Here is an 18324-nt window from a genome sequence, read left to right as displayed (position 1 = left end):
CCTTGGTGCAGTGAACAAGGGTGTATGTCTTCTTTTGGAATGCAGACATCACACACCTGCTTTTCGACCCAATGCACTTTTTTTTAGCAGCAAGGTTGAGATGAATAATGATTTCCAACTTTACTTTCCTGGACTCTGGTTTCCCACTCTCTAGACTAGCCTCAGTTGTAATAGAAAAATCAAAAGAAAAGAAACTGAGATGAAATACCATCAAACTGGTATTTTCAATCTGTAGCATAAATTAAACAAAAGTGGTTATGCAAATCCTGAGTCAAATTCATGTTTCAGTTTTGGCTTAGGTGTTTTTCTGAAATCTTAGAGTTTACATTTTCCACACAGCCGCCTTTTTGTTTGGTAACTATTGCTTGTGCTGATGATATAACACATGCTGACACCAAATATCAATTCTAGGTAAATCCAATTAAGCCCAGAAGCAAAACAGCTGGATTAGCAGTTCACTGCATAAATTATTTTTCTACCATTTACTTTGTCTTTTTGCAAATGAGGCTTTTAACATGAAAAAATTTAGCTATCAGTTTTCCCATAGCTTATTAATCTCTGAAGTCTAAATTGAAGCCAAAAAAGTAGGGCTTGGAGTTTTGTTTTGTTTTTTTAATGCAGCTAATGTATTTATTATGATTAAGGCTCTAGTCTAATCTCTTCAGATGACATATGGACTTCCTGTTTGTGCAGGAAGGTCATCAGAGGCACATTTAATGTGGTCTCCTAATAAGAAATTTTCCCCCAAAGGCTAAGCTGCCATATAATTTTTGCTATTTAAAATCCTTTGTTTTCATTCTCTTTCCACAAAAATACAGCTAATAAAGCAGATGAAAGCAATTTAACTGGTAAGGTATTCTAGTTACTGTGCTCATTGCTACAAAATCAAAATAACACACTCGTGCAGAAAGAGGTTATTTTAGGTCTGTTTTTTCAAGCCAACCTCCAAGCTTTGTTTGATCTGTGCAACCAACGTGCTAATTATTGCACATAGTTACATTGGCACTTATCGATGTGTTATAATAATCAGGATTTGGAATTCATGAACTATATGTTTTTCAAAATTTCAGTTGTTATTAAGATGGACTACTATTACTGATGTTACAATGAAGAAGGGATTTTCCTTAAAGTGAATGTCTTCTTATGGAGTCTCTTTCTTGTCCTCTGACATGTAGATCAGAAGAAGTATATTTAGACAGTGTTTGCTAAAAAAAATCTGTGGAGGAGTAAATTTGTGGGGAAAGGCCTGGCTATAGACACAGAAGAAAAAATGAAAGAAAAAAACACAGTTGGTAGAAAAGATATGTATCTTTAAATGTAAAGATGATAAATCATTTATAAACCAGGTATTTCCCAAAAAATGGAAAAAAGAAATGTTAAGAAAAAAATTGAGAGCAATTTAGCCTAGTCAGAGGACCATGGGATCAGGAGTCAAGATGTTTAGGTTCTAATCCATGCTCTGCCGTTGGCCTGTCATGAGGCCTTGGGCAAGTCATGTATCTATTCCATGTCTCTGTTTCCTCATCTGAAAATTGGGGATTCAGACACTAATGCCGATGCGTCTTAGATTCTGAGCTCCAGGTGGGAGGGAGTCTTCATCTGATATCATGGCCTAGTGCATACAGCACAGGCCTGGGAGTCAGAAGGACCTGGGGTTTGATCCCGACGCTGCCACTTGTCCGCTGTGTGACCTTGGGCAAGTTACTTAACTTCTCTGTGCCCCAGTTACCTCAGCTGTAAAATGGGGATTAAGACTGTGAGCCTCATGGACATGGACTGTGTTCAGCCCAATTTGCTTATATCCACCCCAGCATATGGTCCAGTGCCTGGCACACTGTAAGTGCTTAACAAAGCCATTATTTTATTATTATTATCATCATTATTACTATTTCCCTTCTACCCTAGTCCTTTGGTGCATAATGATCCCGGAGTCTCCCAACAGGGACATCGAACAGGTCGGCGTCATGAGTCTTCAGGGTTGATTCTAATGCTAGTGGTTTGTGAAGCACCGCTCCTATTCTCTTGTCCTGCCCGTTGTGTCCCTGCTGGGGCAAGGAGTACTACAGAAGAGGAAACTGAGGCACAGAGAACTTAAGCGACTTGCCCAAGGTCACACAGCAGATACACGGTAGAACCGAGATTAGAACCCTGTTCCCCTGACTCCCAAGCCCCACGGTGTTTTTCATTTACGCCACAGAGCTTCTCAAGGGTGAGGAGTGGGTTCAGCACACGTAATTCATGTTCCATAGGATTGACTCCCCAAGCCATTTGCCACTAGCAAGCAGCTCACTTCATTTTCTGAACGTGATTCTTAAAGTGCACTGAATACTGCACTTCGTTGTTTTAGTTCAGTCACAATATGCCATATGTGGACCCGAATGGCCCAAATGACAAATACAGAACAGTGATGCAATTGCAATATTTTTAAAACCAGAACCAGGGTAATAGACAATAGGAAAACAGCAAACTACTGTCTAAATAGGAAGGCTGTGTTTGCAGAATAAACTCTATCATTTATTTGTAAAATGTTCCAAATTTCCATACAATTTTGAAAATTGAACACAACTTTAGAACAGAAAAATCAGCTTTTGCTCTAAGCGTCAGCTGAAGTGGAGAAGAAATTTCTTCAGCTGAGAAGAAGTGACTGGACTTCACCTTGGAAATGTTGTAATAGATACAGAGGCATCACCTGTCATATAAAGATCCCTGTAAAATGGAACCTGCTAGTGTTGTACAGATCTCCACGCCAAGCCTGGAGTCTGTCCTATTGCATTTGTTTATTAAAATAAAAAATCTTACTGGAGAACATTTGCTGCAAATCTGTTTTTATAATACAAATAAATTCGATTTATAATCTAATAAATCCGTATTTCCCCTCTCCGGATCGCACCTGGAGAGTTTCCAGTACTCTACCAGCCTTGGTTAAAGGAGGGAGAGTCAGAGGCAGAACCATTCCATTCCTAGCTCAGGCAGTGGCTAGTGAGCGGAAGGCAATCTGCTACAAGTCAAAACTCCCCTGTGCTGGGCAGTAGCCGGATGGGAGAGAGTGGAGGGTGGAGATTCAAGTTTATTATGTGGAAGAAGGCTAAGGTAAACCACTGCCATATTTTTATCAAGAAAACTCTTTGGATACGATACCAGAACGATTGCGGATGAAGGTGGGGCATTCTGGAAGAGGTGTGTCCATGGAGTCGCTATGGGTCGGAAATGACTCGATTAAGAAATGAAATCTGCATTTATAATCTAATCTTCAAGCTATCATCCTTTTAGTCAACTCTAGCACCAATCAATGTATTTGCCCCCTCTTTAGTAATTACTTTTATGGTTAGCTTTATTCACTTGTTTTTAATCCCTCTACTTGTAAATATTTTGGTTAGTCTCCTTCAGGGTAGATGTCACTCAGATATTCTGCACTTCCCAAGCACCTACTACACTGTACCAGTGGGTGCTCAATAAATGTCACACCTACTATTTCTACTACTACTGCTACTATTCCTACAAGAGGGAAGACGAGAATGTACCCTGTAAATTTGCAATTTCCCGCATCTCAAGATGGTTTATTGTAGAAGCAAGAACACCGGCCTGGGATTCAGAGGATCTGGATTCTAGTTCCAGCTCCACCACCTGCTTCTTATGTGACTTCTCTGGGCCTCAATTTCCTTACCTTTAAAATGGGGATAAAATGCCCGTTCTACAACCCCTTTTCGCTGTGAGCCCCATATGGAAAGGAGACTACGTCCTACCTGATTATCTTCTATCTACTCAGAGCTGGGGACGTGGTAAATGCTTCGCAAATATCAAAACTCTTATTCATTCAATAGTATTTATTGAGTGCTTACTACGTGCAGAGCACTGTACTAAGCGCTTAGAATGTACAATTCGGCAATAGAGAGAGACTATCCCTGCCCAATGACGGGCTCACGGTCTATGGAAATACCAAGGCTAGTAGAAGGGTTAGGTGATTTGGTTGCTGGTCAGGGGTTGTCAATTTGTTCAAGCATTCACTCACACACTCACTCACTACTTCACTAGCACTTGCTCACTCGCTTGCCCATTCAGAGCTGGTTTTAGAGGGAAAACTCCTGATAATAATAATGGCACTTGTTAAGCACTCCCTATGAGCCAGGCACTGTAGCAAGTCCTGGGATTCAGCCTGTCTCGAGAGAACACCTCCTTGTAAAAAGAATGATGGGATGAATAGGGAGAGGATAAGCAGGAGCTTAGATCTGTGTATTAAACTGTTCAAAAAGTAAATTCAATGAATGCAGTTCCATTCCAGTACTTAAATATCTCCGGAGCGGCAACGATCTTCAATTTCAGCTGCCCCATCAACTGGTACTCATAATCGATACATTCTTTATCTTAAAAAAACACTGTTTTTTAAAGAAGAATAAACATTTTAATAATCAAAGCTATCTTGGAAACAGATTTTCCTAAAATAGCTTAGAACTCTTTTTTTGGAGAACAGAGCAATTTCCAAAAGAAATGCGTATTATTTCTTCTATGATTCCTGATTTAAAATGATTAAATATCTCATCTCACTTATTGGATGGACTTTGTCCATTGATATTTAAAGACAGTCATATAGTCCAGATTGAAGCCATAATTGAGCTTTGAACCAGATTGGCATTCTGGTCAATTATAGGCATCATTCAACCCAACTCCTATTAATAACAGATTGTCTTGTTATCTACTGGTCTGTACTGCTCAGTTACAAGAGAAATCATTGAACATTGTGCCTGACAATTACCCTTGATCTGTCTGTAACGATCAAGCTAGTAATATTATCATTGCTATTCTTCTTGTTATGATTATTAATGTTTAACCAATAGCAGTGAATTGAATTCCAGTTTTAAGAGCATCTTTAACAATCATATTTATAAAGGCGGTTGAAGAGTGATTTTCAGGTGCTTCTTAAAGCCACCACCTGAGATGAGGTTCCCGTAAAGGGAATGGACAAAGGATAATACTTAAAGGGAGGGTTTTGGTCCATTTTTTTCTCCTTTTACATAAAGTCAAAACCGGAAGTAAATATGTAAGTCGATACCTCTGCCTGTCTCTGTGGTCTAGTGGTAAGAACATGAGTTTGGGAGTCAGAGGACCTGAGATCTAACCCCGGCTCTGTCAAGTGCCTGCTGTCTGACCTTGGGCGAGTCACTTGACTGAAACTGGGGAAAATGAAAGTATATTTCAGTTTCCTTATCTGTAAAATGGGGATTTAATACCTGTTCTCCCTCCCATGTCAAACAGGGACTGCATGTGAGCTTATCTTATGCTGTCAAGTCGTCTCTGACCCGTAGCGACGCCATGGACTCATCTCTCACAGAACGCCCCACCTCCATCTGTAATCCTTCTGGTAGTGTATCCATAGAGTTTTCTTGGTAAAAATACGGAAGTGGTTTACCTCTGTCTTCTGCGCAATAAACTTGAGTCTCCGCTCTCGACTCTCTCCCGTGCTGCTGCTGCCCAGGACAGGTGAGTTTTGACCTGCAGCAGATTGCCTGCCACCCGCTCGCCACTGCCCAGGCTAGGAATGGAATGGGTCTGCCTCTGCTTGACTCTCCCTTCCATAGTCTCGACTGGTCGAGAGTTAGAGAAGCAGCGTGGCTCAGTGGAAAGAGCCCGGGCTTTGGAGTCCGAGGTCATGGGTTCGAATTCCGGCTCTGCCACCTGTCAGCTGTGTGACTGTGGGCAAGTCACTTAACTTCTCTGTGTCTCAGTTCCCTCATCTGTAAAATGGGGATTAAGACTGTGAGCCCCACGTGGGACAACCTGATTCCCCTGTGTCTAACCCAGCGCTTAGAACAGTGCTCGGCACATAGTAAGCGCTTAACAAATACCAACATTGGTAGAATACTGGAAACTCTCCAGGTGTGACTCTGAGTTGGGTTCTTGGTCCATAGGAGACACTTAATAGATTTCATTATTATTACAACCTGACTGGATTCTTGGCCCACTGGTTCAACTTGAAGGCTGGAAAATGATTTGAGATAAATGCTCATTCCTATGATTCTCTTGGTGAAAGTGAACAAAACACCAGCACACTCGGTGGTTCAGAAATTATAAAGAAAAATTGTTAACATGGAGCAGAGCAATAACTTTGTTTAATGCACTCTTGGTGATTGTTGGCAATTTGAAACCAAATGTACTTTTGAAGAGGTTCAGCAGTATTTTTAAATCTAGTAAAAATCTAGGACACACAGCAAATCACATCTTAGTTATATGATCAGCCCATTCCCATTTAACTACAGCAGGATGACATAGTATCCAAGCATAAGTGTAGTTTATTTGTGCATATTAAAATCTCCCAGTATGCCAACCTGTGATATGAGCCTAGATGTGAGCTACTAGAAGAGAACCAGGAAATACAAGAGAAACAAAACCTCATGTTACCACTCGCCTATCAATTCAATTTCCCTACATTCTTCGCTTCTCTAATTAGAATTATTATTCTCCCTTCAAATATGCAGTTCATAGAGCAGTACCGCGTACAGTGTAATATACATTAAGGAGATTCAATTCTATCCAAATCAGCATATGCAATAAAATTTTGAATTTCTGAAGGACAGAATTTAGAATCAGTGCTGATATTTTGCTATCACAGGACTTGTGGGGGGCTGAAAATATCAATAGGCTCAAGAAGGATAAATTCATTAATTTTGGGTCAACGTTGGCTATACTTCCTACCTCAGTGCTTGGTACATAATAAGTGCATACTAAAATGCATAGTAAATACTATCATTATTGTGACAGCAATTAGAGGGAAAAGTTAGGAAGATGGAGGAGAAATTTAGACAAATTATAAAATTAAATTAGTTTTTGGATAGATTCGTGGATCATAGACACTTTAGTGGGATAATTTAGACGAAAGTTAAGTAAATTAGAGGGCTCATATTTAATCCTGAAGATTACTGAAAAGGTGCCAGCCTTCAAACTGATCCTCAGTGTGGCCTTTGGGCTACTAAGACAACCGTAAACAGAACTCAGAAAAGATGTTCATCACCTCAGTGGTACTTTCTGGAATTGCTAGTCATTTAGTGTTTAACTGTGCACAGTAAAATCCCATCTCTTCCAAGAAGCTTTCTCTAACTAACCTCTCATTTCCCCATCCTACTGGCTCTTCCTTCTCTATTGCCTCTGCACTTGACTCTGCACCCCGTAAGCACTTGGATTTTCACCCCACACTAATTGTACATATTCCTAGACTTCGCTCCTTCCTCTATCTGCAATTTATCATAACTTCTCGCTCCCCCACAAGATTGTAAGATCCTTGAAGGCAGGGATCATATCTGCCAATTTCATTTTTTGTTGTCTCCCAAGCACTTAATAAAGTGCTCTGCACACAGTGAACACTGGATAAATGTTACTGATTGTTTAATTAGTCCAGCTTGATGCCACAACTAAAAGATGGAAAATGGCCTCCAAATGACATTCAGCTGTCATTTTCTTCCTGGTGGGAGGAGAAAGGCAGCTCAGAATCTGTCCACACTTGTTGGATATTAATGAGGATTGGCCAAGGGTGGGCAGCCACCCTCAGCGATTTAGGTTGCCCCAAATCAGAATCCCTGAACAGACTGGGTCGATATTGACTTTCTTGGGGCCATATCTTACTTTGATGGTCTGTAGAACTATAAGGCTTACTTTCCCAGATAGAGAGGATGGTAAAAGGGATGGAGGAGAGAATAGCTCTGGAAATCCTGGTCAGACTGAGAAATAGAAGGAAGAAGCTGGCTGTTGGAGAGCTTTTCTACTCTTTTTGTTCTCTGGCTATTTCTCTCACTCTCATCCTCTTACCTAGGACATCTCCGAATACTCTGTTCTGGGTCTTTTAATCTGCTCACTTTATTATTATTATTATCACTACTACTATTACTACCACTGATAATAATAATAGTATCCATTCAATGCTTACAATGTGCAAAACACTGTTCTCATAAAGTCCTCGGTAGAGCAATTTAACGAGTCGGGCCCAGTCCCTGCTTCACATGGGGCTCGCAGTTAAATGGAGGGGGAGAACAGGTATTGAATCCCCATTTTACAGGTGAGAAAACTGAGATACAGAAAAATTAAGTGTCTTGCCCAAAGTCACACACCTGGCTCTCTCCACTACGCCATGCTGCTTGCCCGAGGTCACACAGCAGACATGTGGCAGAGCTGGAAATAGGAGTATAGCATTATTACTATTATTGGTAGTTGAACTGCACTTGGTGCTTGGAGAGTACACAATAATGATATGACAAGAGGAGGGAAGAAGTTCCAAGGCTAGGAAACAGTACGAGAGACGAGGAGGAAGTGGGAAAGTCAAGAGGAGGGACAGTTATAAGCTTGACTTGGGAGTAATGAAGACAGTCAGGTGCAAAATAGCAGAGATGAGAACAGACGGGCTGTGAAGGCCCATGTTTCCTCAACTCCTGGTGACAGCAGGGATACAATCATCTCAGCAGAGGGAAAATACATTCAAGCAGCGTCTTAGAACCTAATGAAAACAGGTTCACTAAAGTGCATTTAAGTGTCCAAATATAACGTTTCATCTCTGAAAAGTATTTCCCCTCAACTCTTCCCCAGACCAAGAAGGAGATCTAGGTGTCACAGAAGGGAGAAGCCACCAAGGACTTAAGGCTTCTCTTTTCAATTTTTTTTTTTTTGGTGTTTTCAGTCCATTTAGAATAAAACCAAAGTTGATTGTACATTTCCAAGGGCTGCTTCCCAACAGGAAAGTTAACTTTTAATCAAAAGTATTGGGATATGCAAGGCAGCCCCCACTATTAGAGCCTTCTCCTATTGGCAAGATTTCACTGTAGCACTATGTGTAAATATCTGTAAGTTTTTACACACAGTGCTATATATTTTAATGTGCTTGTCTCCTGAGATGGAGTGAAAGATCAGTGTAGGCGGGGAATATGTCACTTTTTTATGCTGTGTGTTGTGCTTCCCAGGCATCTATTACAGTGCACTGAACCCAGTAGACGCTCAGTAAATACTCTCACTAAAACTCTCATTTCAAGATAATGGGCAAAGTTTATCTTGGCTGAAACACCTCCCTTCCGCTCCCCTGGAATTATTGCAGCTACTCCAATCAAGAGATCAAAGCTGCTTCTATTTACAGTTGACTACGGCCTATTTAGCATAGATAATGGATGATGTGTTAGCACAAGGTGTTGCCTTTCCTTGTAAATAAGTGGAAGATAACAGTATAAAGGTGAAATATTGGCTTTATATACTTCACAAAAAACTATCTCAAAATTTTTGAAATCATTATTGGTACAGATTTGCAATACTATTTCATCATGTAATACCATTTATTGAGTTTTAATATATTGAATATTGTTTTGGACAATATTTTAGATCTTGAGAATTCAATAATGTACTTTACTACGGAAAACTATACACTTCACACTTTTTCCTCTGATGCTGTATGTTCAGGATAGTGCTGAGGCATAGCACTGTACCAATGTGTAACACTTTATACTTGCCAAGCACATTTTCATTATTCATTAGTAATATCACCTTTAATTCAGAAACTAAATTGATAAGGTTCTTTCCAGGCTGAAAATGGCATTTTAAATAACTCCTCACTCCAGTGATGATAAGATTAGCAGTCACCCTGTTCTTAGAACATTTCGTTTTTTGAGATTCATCATTACCTTGATCTTAAGTAGTCCCCTATGTAAAATAAACATATGTGATAAGCAGCCTGAAAACCGTGGTTAAATTGATATTTTGATGGATTTGATTGGACCTTCAAAAGGAATAATTCCATTTTAATTTTCATCCTTTAAATTCAAGTTTTATCCCATTTATCAAACCTTTTACCTTAAGCTGGAGGCTTTTTCTTTTCTAATGTTTGCATGGTGGTCTACAGTTCCTGACTATTTTTGCCGGTCTTTGATCAGATTTTCCAGTCACCTCACTTCCTCAAGATGGAAACTGGATAGAGTATCACTGAGACTATGGAATACCTACAGACAAGTACCAAATTTTCTAAGCATATGAGCATCAGCACTTACTGTCAATTAATTTAAGAAAATGCTACCTAGTGCCAGAAGCAGAAAATCAGTTCCAGTATATGAAAAGCCCGAGAAACTTTTTTCAAAGGACTCATACCTATACAGTTCGTAACGGAAAAATTCATAGCCGGGAAATGGAAAAAAGAGTACATTTAGGTGCAACATAATAATGTGAATGTATCATAGGGAACTTCTAAAAAAAAATGCACTGAATCTAGCTCTAAAAAGTTAATGAAAAGTTTCAACATCATTATACATCCATACCTCCATTATGTAACCATGTCTGTATGGAAAATGATAATGAAAAGCATTAATAATCTTATATTTTTTGTTCCCCCCAAAAAAAGAAGAATGTCTCAACAGTGAGCCTCACAGTCTTAATCCCCATTTTAAAGATGAGGTAAATGAGGCCCAGAGAAGTGAAGTGACTTGCCCAAGGCCACAGAGCAGACCAGTACCAAAGTGACAACAACAAAAAAGTGGGGATTAAATACTCACTCACCCTTCCCTTTAGACTGTAAGCTCCACATGGGACAGGGTCTGTGTCTGATAGTACAGTAGATAGCCCAATGTTTAGCATAGTGCTTGGCACATAGTAAACCTTAATAAGTATCACAATTAATAAATACAGTTGAAAAAATTAGAAGACTTGAGATGCTGTTGGTAAAGATTGTTGCTAAAAATGGGCCAAATATATATCTATGTACAGCAATAAAAGTAAATTTGTAATAACAAATTAAACAAACTCTAAACATTGGGTAGGGAAATTGAAAAGAATCATTTCCCAGTTATCCCTTTGATGAATGCAACTCACCCATTTTCTGGAAGAAACAATACTCACATTGTATAAGCACTGATAAGAACATCTGACTGATGCCGGGATATTTCACTGTGAATCAAAGCAAAAGGTGAATGACACCTTAACAAAAGTCTGTAAGAAAATTTCTATCTGGATTTCTGTCCTTTCTTTAAGAAGCTTCAAAAAAAAAAAGGAAAGAAGGCACCATGTGTGAAATTAAACAGCATATGTCATTCAGAGGTGGTTGTTTTTTCTAAGAGTAAACCAAGCCATTTCAACCACATTTTCATTGCCTAATTTGAAGCTTTTCTGTAGATTCTTTTTGTTACTCAGAAATATATTATTGTTCATGTCACAGTGCCAAGAAATCTGGTTAGTAAAAATGCCAGATTCTTTTATTTGATTTTATTTGATTTCATTAGGGACCATCAGCCTAGCTGCTTAAGTGCCCGACTACTGTTTGCAGTTAAACATTCATTAGGGAATCCCCAGTGGGTTCATTTGTTTCACTGAGGTCCAATTACAGTGCCACAAAAGCAGTTTTTGCAGCAATTAGCTGATTTTTCCTGTTTATGTTCTGTCTCTTTAGGAAGAGGACTAGTTTGTAGAGGTCAGATTTTTAATTAGGCACAATTTAGGGCCAATAAGAAAACTGATAATTTACTAAATGACTGTGGTGGACTTAACTGCTCAGAGCAGAGGTAAATAACACAACAGGGACACCAGGAATATGTTCTCCTGGTGTGCATTGCTCAGAGCCCTATAATGTAAGGAATAGATTATGTGTTAAATGGCTGTCATGGACTGGAGTGTACAGAACAGCTCACCAACAACTTAATATCATCAGGTGTCATCATTTACAGTGATTCCATTTGAGTAGGTTTGTTTTACACCACAAGGTTTGACGGTTATTGGTAACCAAACCCAATTATTACTCTCCTCACCTTCAAAGCCTTTTTGAAGGCACCTCTTCTCCAAGAGGTCTTCTTTGACTGAGCCCTCAATTCCTCTTTGCCCACTCCCTTCTGCATGACCCTGACTTGCTCCCTTTATTCACCACCCCCACCCCCCCGCCCCCGAGCCCCATAGCAGTTATGTACGTGTCCGTATTATTTATTCACATTAACGTCTGTCTCCCTGTCTATACTGTAAGCTCGTTGTGGGCTGGGAATATGTCCGTTATATTGTTGGGTTGTACTCTCCCAAGTGCTTCGTACTCTATAGATACTATTGATTGGTTGAATTATTGGGAGAAAGAAAACAATTAGTCCCATTCCCTCCCTTATTTCTCAAGATGCCAAACCTCATCTGAGGTGTGGGGACGTAATGGCCATATGTGAAAAAACCAACCACTTTTTTCCAAGAAAACTGTCCAGGATAAAATTCTATCTGGGATCCAAATCTTAAAGGAGAAGCCAAAGAAACATCATGCGCTTCACCTCACTTTAGTTGGGATTGTATCATTTTTAGATTGACAAGCTACACTTAGTGCTTCTAGGCTATGTTAGAAAGCACGGATAAAATGTAGAATTTTAGCCCTACGTTGACCAGACGACAACTTCAAAGTTACCAAGAGCTGCAGATATATTTATTTCTCCTTCAGAGCTGTGGCACTGTGACTTCAAGTCAAACATCTTTAAATTCCTCATGTTACAGGAAATCGGTGAGAAAGACCAGAAGGCCAATCCATTCTTTGTGACAACCTTTGACCTGACACCAAATTTCTGAGTCCAGCTGTCAGCGTAAGTTTTCAATAGTTCACTATTGCTATTCTATCTTTGGCAGAGTTTCATGGCATAAAATGCATACAGTAAGGGAAAGAAAGGACTGTTCCATTATTCTTTTGGAAAATTTCCAGGGGCAATGCCTGGTTCGGTAGGGTTCAGTTCTCTGCAGGCCCACAGAAGTCAAAATCACCAACAATGAGGTCCTGAAACACAGTCGCTCACCAGCATAGAGTTACTGCTCAACATAACACAGTTTAACTGGACAGTACATATGTGTTTCTCTGAGAAAGCATTTGTGGTGGTTCATCTCTAACCCACTTCTGAGCTGGAGAGAGAAGGAAAGAGACCCTCCACCTATTATGACCCTTAATTTGCTCCACTACCCCAGCTTGGTTTGCTGCACAGAATACCACCAAAATGGGATGTTTGAAGCCCCCCCGCCAAAAAGATTTGGATTAATGCATTTCTCGATGAATCATGATTTAAATCGATCAATCAATCACATTTACTGAATGTTTTCTGTATAGGGCACTGTATTAAGCACTTGAAAGAAAGTACAGTATAGCAGAGGTAGGAGACATATTTCCTGCCCACTAGGAGTTTACCGTCTAGAGGAACACTACTATTACTAAAAGTTACGAGAGAAAAGTTACGGCGAAGAGTTACTATTTAGTTTGTTTTAGTTGTTTGCCTTTATCACTTAAACGTTACAATATAAAATGGAAATGTTTATTTTCTGATGAAATTCATTAATGCAAAAACTAGTTTCAGTATATGGCAAGGACAGAAAAACACCACGCAGAAAGAAGCACGGTCCTAGTGGTTAATTAGTAAATTTAATTTAGAGTACTGCTTCATTTAAAATATATTCAGTTTGATAATTATGAATAATCGGTCACTGAAGTGATTTTGAATAAATGATAGGATAAGTTATGTTGTTACCTGTAAAACACCAACACATAACCCACAGAGTGAACTAAATTGTCAAAAGTAGAAAAGCAATCACAATCACGTGACTGAAGAGTTGTGTTCTCTCAGATCAATTCTTACGGCTTTATTGAAGATGTAATTTAGGACAGTTTCATGATCAAACATGAATTTTTTTTCCTTGGGGCATTTTGGCATTATTGTTTTATGATTCAGATGGAAAAATTATCTTAGAAAGTAATGGTTTTGATAAACTTGTATTTAAATTGTGATATTGAAGAACCCTCACTTTTTTGAGCCATCCAAAAGCATTTCTTTTTATTTTGTTTGGTTTAGGATTTGTTCAAAAAATCTTCTACCCGTTCTTCCAGGATGCAAGCAATCCAGTTTTTAATCTGTGACGTTATCTCTTCAGGAAGGTTGGTTGGTTAACCGAATCTCCTGCTGGGGTTTTGGGAATGTTTGATTGATCATCACTCATCCTACCCTTCTTCCCAGAAGTTCCAGAGGGGCCAGGAAGAAACCAGGAGGACCTGTGATACTGGAGGAAAATAGACCTGGTTTGCTCTGTCTACAACTGGATCACTTTTTGGATCTGACATAGGTCAGCTGAACAAGATTTCCTATGGCTGGCTCTCTCTACGGCACTCGTGTACCACCTTTCCTAAGTTCTCTTAAGATAATAATGGTATTTATTAAGCAATTACTATGTGCCGGGCACTGTACTAAGCGCTGGAGTGGATACAAGCAAATCGGGTTGACGCAGTCCCTGTCCCACGTGGGGCTCACAGTCTCGATCCCCATTTTACAGATGAGACATCTGAGGCACAGAGAAGTAAAGTGGCTTGGCCAAGCTCACGCAGCAGACAAGTGGCAGAGCTGATATTAGAACCCATGACCTTCTGACTTCCAGGCCCGTACTCTATCCACTACACCATGTTAGCTCCCTCCAGCCACTTCTCCGTTGCTCTGATCATCGCTTTAGCTGTGGGTCCCTTTTGACAGGGCATATAGACTTGAGTAGGTTTATCAATTTCCTCCCTGTGAAGGAGCCATCAGTAACTAATTATATCTTCCTGTCATCACTATTCAACCAATCAATATTCTTTATTGAGCACCTACTGCATTCAAACATTATATGAAGTGCCATCTCTTCAGCTCATTTCCCTTCCTACTGGGTTGCCTATCTACTTGAGTCCTCCCTTTAGATCTTAACCTTTAGAACTCCTCTCTTCCACAACACTGATGTTAATATCTTAATACCCCACTGTTATGGATCTGCATCATGGATTTTAGCGTCTATCTCCCCCTCTGGATCGTAAACTCCCTGAGGGGAGGGACCATGTCTGGTAACTCTAGTGTACTCTGGCAAGCACTTAGTAGAGTATGATTGATTAATTAAGAACTCCTGCTTGTATCCTTAATAGACTTCTGTTCCACATACTTAGAGGGCAATTTGGCAGGATACTGTTTTAGAACACGGATTAAAGAAAATTTGGTATTTGAAATCCTAATTAAACCCCACACTTTGATTTCTGAAAATTGATCACCCAATATATTCATTTTAAATATACAAAATCTCTTTTAGAGACTATGGTCATTTCTAATTAAAAAAATAAGGTCTAGAAGACATTATGTTGATGCCCTAGGTTAACAAAAATATTGCAGGAAAATTTGGAGTTATGCCTTAAAGTGCTTCTGTATCTAACAAAACCTTTCCAACTATCAGAAAGCAAGGGAGATCATTAATGTTTGCAAGGAAAACATTCCCATTCCTCGGTGAAAGTTTGGATCTTATGTTAGATTATACCAATCAAAGCAAGAACCTAATTAATTTTATTTAAGTTTTTCATAAAACTCCATCTTTCTCACTCAAAATTTTAATTTAATGTCTTCTTTAATAGGTGGGGATGTGAGCCATGAAGTTGCTAATATTGTTGTTTACACCAAATTCTGTGAAAGGAGTTCATGTCAATTTTAAAATATGATTAATTCTGAATGTTTAATAGACACATTAAATATAAATGACCTAAAACTGAATTCTAGACACAGATATCAAGATACTATTTGTTAAAGCAAGTCTTTTTTTTTTCAGGTTGGAGTGAAAAACATCAAATAGCCAAAATATCCTAGTTTTGGCTTCAAAAGCAAAACAAGCAAGCAATCTGTCCCAGAATTAACATATGGCTTTACCCACTGAGTGACTTTGGTGCACAGGGCTGTGTAGAAAGGCAGTGTGGTGAGTCTTGATATTAGAGATGTTGGCAAAGGAGGAGATAGGCGAGGTTCCCCAGTTTCCCTTCCCGTAGTCCTTTGGGGCCAGAAAGAATAATCCCTCCAGTGCTGAAAATGAGTCATTATTCGGGCTACCCCTGTTACCCTTTTTCCCTGAAACTCCTCAGAACTGAACATGTCAGTACTAGATCAGTTGAAACTTCTCAGAATGAACAATTTCTAAAGCAAGGGTCCTCACCCTCCCTTCTTCCTCGTCTCCTACCTCCCGCCACATCTTCCAGGCTAAATTCCCACCCACTTCCCAATTAGAACTAGCCATCAATTGTATATACTGAACACTTACTGCATGCAAAACACTCTACTATGCACTTGGGAAATCGTCATACAAATAGTGTTGTTAGACATGATTTCTGTCCTGAAGCAACTTACAATCTTGGTGGAAGCAGGATGGCATAGTGGATAGAGCTTGGGCCAGGGATTCAGAAGGTTGTGGGTTCTAATCTCAGCTCTGCCAACTTGCCTGCGATGTGACCTGGAGCAAGTCACTTCGTGTCTCTGTGCCTCAGCTTCTCATGTGTAAAATGAGGATGAAGACTCTGAGTGCCCTTGTGGGACAGAGAATGTGTCTAAGTTGATTTGCTTGCATCTACCCCAGTGCTTAGTACAGACCCTGGCACACAGCAAATAACAAATAGCATAATAATAACAATAAGTTATTAATATGAGGAGACATATTTTAAAAAAATATAATTAGGGGAAACAGCGGAGTAGAAGGATAAATACATAAGTTCTGTGGTTATAGGTTCATGAGACAGGGAGGATTCTGGTGTCATTTATAGTGATGGGAAAGTTATTTGGAAGACGGGGTTTGAATGGAAGATGAGGAGTTCTGTTTCAGACATGTCAAGTTTGAGGTGTTGATTGGCCATCTAAGTAGAGATGTCCTGCAGGCAGGAGGAAATGCAACACTACAGAGAAGGAGAGGAGTCAGGGCTGGAGAGGTAGATTTGGGAATCATCCAGGTAGAAAAGGTTAATTTAATCCATGGGAGCTAATCAGTTTTCCAAGGGAGTGGGTTTAGATGGAAAATGGGGACCCAGAACTGAGCCTTGAAGGAACCTTACAGTTAGGAGGTGAGAGATAGAGGAAGAGCTTTCTAAAGAGACCGAGAGTCACCAGGAAGATGGAAGGTGAAGCCGGAGAGGACCGTGTCAGTGAAATCAAGTTAGACAGTGTTTCTAGGAGAAGAGGATGGCCCAGAGAGTGGAAAGCAGCTAGAGGTCAAGGAGGATTGGATGGAGTTATTGGACTGCATTTGGAAAGAAGGATGGCATTGGTGAGCTTAGAGAGGGCAGTTTCCATGGAGTGAATGGGGCAGGAGCCAGATTGAAGGGGGTAAAGGAGAGAATTGGAGGAAAGGAAGTTGAGGCAGTAAGCAATTTAGTCAAGGAGTTTGGACAGGAATGTTAAGAGGGAGAGGAGGTGATAACTAAATGGTGCGATGGAGCGAAGGGGAGGAATTTTTAGGATGTAGAGGACATGGATGTGTTTGAAAGCAGTGAAACCGGCAATTCCAGAATGCATCCAGAAGACAGAGATTCCGGGAGGAGTCCTTGAGGCCTTCCCTGGTCCCTCCTTTCAGATCTGTTTCTTAACCACATGTATTACAAATCAATCGTTAATACCACCAAACCCTTTGAGAGAAACTGACTGTGTACTAATAATGTGTCTTTGTTGCCTGGATTGGATATAGGGGAGAATGAGAGCTGCATCAGGGAGAAGAATGCTTTTTTATTTTGATGTTAAACTAACTCCGTGTATCATTAAGTGAGTTCATTTTAGTAGAGGATAATCATAACAGGCATTGACAGGATTGCTGGGATTCAAGTCACTACAAGTTGTTTCATTTGATAACTAACCTGTCCCCAAAAGACACAGAGAAAAATTAGTCCAGGCCCCATCTGTACCAAAATAAATCCTGATTCCAAGCCTGCTTAATGAATTTTGGAATGCACCATCATGTCAAACTGAGCTCTCTTGGCTACCCATAATTTTAAGAAGCAATTTTAAATGCCTCCTGCTGCCTGCAGTTGTCTGCTGTGATCGGGAGTGCAAATGGGGTATTGGATTCTTCTTCCAGAGAATTCTCGGGCAGAGGGTTTTGGGTTCTCATGAAGTTTGATGATCTGGCTCACTAGCTGGTAAAATCAGAATTTGCAAATATAGTAACGAGAATTCAAAATCACTTATTTCTATACGAGTATGAGGTGCTTCGTTGGCTTTGTCTTCCTGTGTTAATCAAGTTGAATTAGCAAGCTAGCTCTTAGCGGAATCTTTATCTTGTTTATTAAAATAATGCGCCCTGGAAACGTTCCTCCTTTCCCAATCCTATGCCATAAACACCAGATTAAGTAATCAGACTATAGTTGTCGAAGAAAGCTAGAGCAAATAAACCAAAAGAGGAGAATGCGATTCTATATTTGCTGATAGAAACTGCATGTCGAAGGTCCAGAAGTTTCAGTGGAGACTCCGCACCTTTTGTTTTTCACTGGAGAATTGAGCAACCAGCAGTGTGAACAATTTGGAAACTAGCGTCTGTCAAAATCATCTGCAAGTCCGTAAACTCCAA

The 18324-nt window shown here is 39.8% G+C and overlaps 1 non-coding gene across 1 annotated transcript; it reads left to right on the top strand.

Annotated features, from left to right (window-relative positions):
* The first annotated feature begins 2872 nt into the window (after nt 1-2872).
* LOC114807548 lies at nt 2873-3006 on the top strand. The gene has a single exon (XR_003755606.1). It is a non-coding gene; the product is annotated as a small nucleolar RNA SNORA7 (small nucleolar RNA).
* The last annotated feature ends 15318 nt before the right edge of the window (nt 3007-18324 follow it).

The sequence above is a fragment of the Ornithorhynchus anatinus genome, chromosome X2 (genome assembly GCF_004115215.2).
Source record: "Ornithorhynchus anatinus isolate Pmale09 chromosome X2, mOrnAna1.pri.v4, whole genome shotgun sequence".
Lineage (NCBI taxonomy): Eukaryota > Metazoa > Chordata > Mammalia > Monotremata > Ornithorhynchidae > Ornithorhynchus > Ornithorhynchus anatinus.
This window is presented reverse-complemented; position numbering and strand designations above follow the sequence as displayed.